The sequence below is a fragment of the Vigna unguiculata genome, chromosome 9 (genome assembly GCF_037176805.1).
Source record: "Vigna unguiculata cultivar grain cowpea cultivar isolate G323 ecotype 2 chromosome 9, ASM3717680v1, whole genome shotgun sequence".
NCBI lineage: Eukaryota > Viridiplantae > Streptophyta > Magnoliopsida > Fabales > Fabaceae > Vigna > Vigna unguiculata.
Genome location: NC_140800.1, coordinates 24564151 through 24566816, shown reverse-complemented (window position 1 = coordinate 24566816; position 2666 = coordinate 24564151).

Sequence of the window (2666 nt, the reverse complement as noted above, 5' to 3'; positions counted from 1 at the left end):
TTGGTCTCCTTTGTTTTTAGCACACTTTGGCCACTTTTTGGAGACATATGAGACACATTCTTTGTCTCCTTTTGTGCTAGAACGAAATTAGCCTTGCACACACCATAGTTGGCTCTTTTGTCTCTCATTTTTGTAACCTTATTTGACCTAGTTTCTAGAAGCTAGGGTTAGGTTTTTGTAGAGACATCCTTAGGTATCTTTTATTTGCTTAGAGGCCCCTAAACTCTTCTATATAAGGGGTGCTCCTAGACATGTAAAAGGGTTGAACATTTTGAAGTAAAAACACTCTTGTGTCTCAACCATTTGTGAGAGTTACCTCCCTTGGGAGTGAATACTTCTAAGCCTTATCTTACATAGCAAGTGGCGGCACACATCCACTCATCTTCAAGGTTACCATGGCTTCTAGCCTAGCCTTGTAGTGGCGTGCTTCTCACATTTTTACCATTCCTTTCCTTTCCATTTTATGTTTTCTTCTTCCTTTAATTGTTCTTGGTTTTCTATGGTTTATGTGCTTTTCATTTCCTTTTTGTTTTGAATAAATCCATTATCTTCTTCTCTTGAGCTTTGTGAAAGGAACCTTCACATCTAGATAGCTTGCTATCTTAATGTCCAGTGGGGATTTCACTTAGTTTTCTTAATCAACTCACACCATATTCAATAATCTTAAAAAGGAACAAGATAATCCTTCATTAGTGTATCATTTCATTTAAATTTTTATTTTTTATTACTTGAAAATAATTTGTAATTTTATCGATAATTAAGAAAACATTATTCTAATAATGGTTGTGGTAATCATAATATATAAAACTTATTCATAAAATAAAATAAAAAATACCAAATGTGATGTATCATTTAATTTAATTTTTCAATGTTTATTACTTGACGTTATTGCATTACATTGATTGAATTTAATGTTCTAGTTATATCTTTTATCTTTTTACATCTTTAAAAGAATAACTTGTTATATCTTGAAAGAAAAAGAAAATCTTTTATCATAAAAACATAATTTGATAAGTTTTAAATGATTTTTCATTGAAATTTTGTGCTATAGAAAAAAAAAAGGTAATAAAATATTACTAAAGTATCATTTTCTAAAATTTAAAAAATAGAATTAACTAAAAAGCTTATAGTATAATTATATTTCAAAAACGAGAAATATTTAAAAATAGATAAATATTTTAAAAATATTTTAAACTAAAAAATAAAAATAACATCAAGTTCTCTAAAATCTTAAGGGAGAAGTATTAAAAAAATAGAAAATTTAAAAATCTTAAAATAGAATTATATTAAAAAATGAGAAAAAAATTAAAAAATACAGAAGCATTTTCAAAGTATTTTAAATTCAAAATAAAGAAAAAGTATCTCTTTTAATTGTTTTGATAAATATTTTTAGTTTCATAATTGAAATATAATATAACAAAAAAAAATAAAATAATGAAATATTAGTAAAATTATCAGTCTAAAAAATAAAAAATATAAATATATAGAAACATTGAGAAATATTCAACCATAAATACATATTTAAAAAAGCATTTTAAATTGAAAATAGAAAAGATTATTATTTTTTATTAAATTTGATAACATTTTAAGTTTTCTAATTGAAATATTGTACTACAAGAAAATTCTAATTACTTAAAACTGACCAATTATTTAAAAGAGATTACTGTAGAGGTGGTTAAGCGTATATATTAGTTTTTAAAATGCTATATTTGATTTGTTCATTGTTAGGTAGGTCAATAATGTTTTAACCTAATTGTACTTCAATTGTGGTAAGTTAGATTATAACACATTCTTTTCAACTGTTAAAAAAGAAGAACACAGTGGTGTATCATTTCATTTAAATTTTTATTTTTTATTACTTGAAAATAATTTGTAATTTTATCGATAATTAAGAAAATATTATACAATAAAATATTATTATAATAATGGTTATGGTAATCATAATATATTAAACCTATTCATAAAGTTAACTAAAGTTGATTCAACTAAGTCAACTTTGGGAATCAAAAATAACAAACACAAATGAAAGGGATGAAGAATTAGTGAACTTCCTTTCTAAACATGTTTAGTCTTCTTAAGCATGTGTCTCCATCCTTGGTTGGGGTCAATCCTTCATCAGCTTATGAGTGGCGTGCTTCTTCCATGCTTCATCTTCTATGCTTTCCATTTTTAATGTTTCTTCTTTCATTTTTGTTCTTTAAGTGTTGTTAATGCCGTGTGAGTTTAAGCTTGAATCCAACTCTCCTCCTCCTTTCATGAGCTTGAGAAATGAACCTTCACATCTAGATAGCTTGCTATCTTAATGTCCAGTGGGAATTTTCAAAAAGCTTTCTTAAACAACTTCACCATATCCATAACTCTAAAACAAAACAAGATAATCCTTCATCAAAACTGCATCAACATGGCGCATTAGTCATCCTCCATTTGGCCCATACATAATTCACATCATACCCTCCTTCTTCGAGAAGTTCGTCCCGAATCTTAAGACTTTATTTTTCTACTAGTTTTAGTATAAGTTTATTGTGATCTTGTGAAGGACTTTATTTTTCCACAACTTGAAACTAATTCTCTTCCTCCAGGATCAAATTCAACTTGAATATATTCATCTTTGTTCCTTTCCAATGGTTGCAATCTGTGGAACACTTTTCTTGCCAACCCTACCCCAC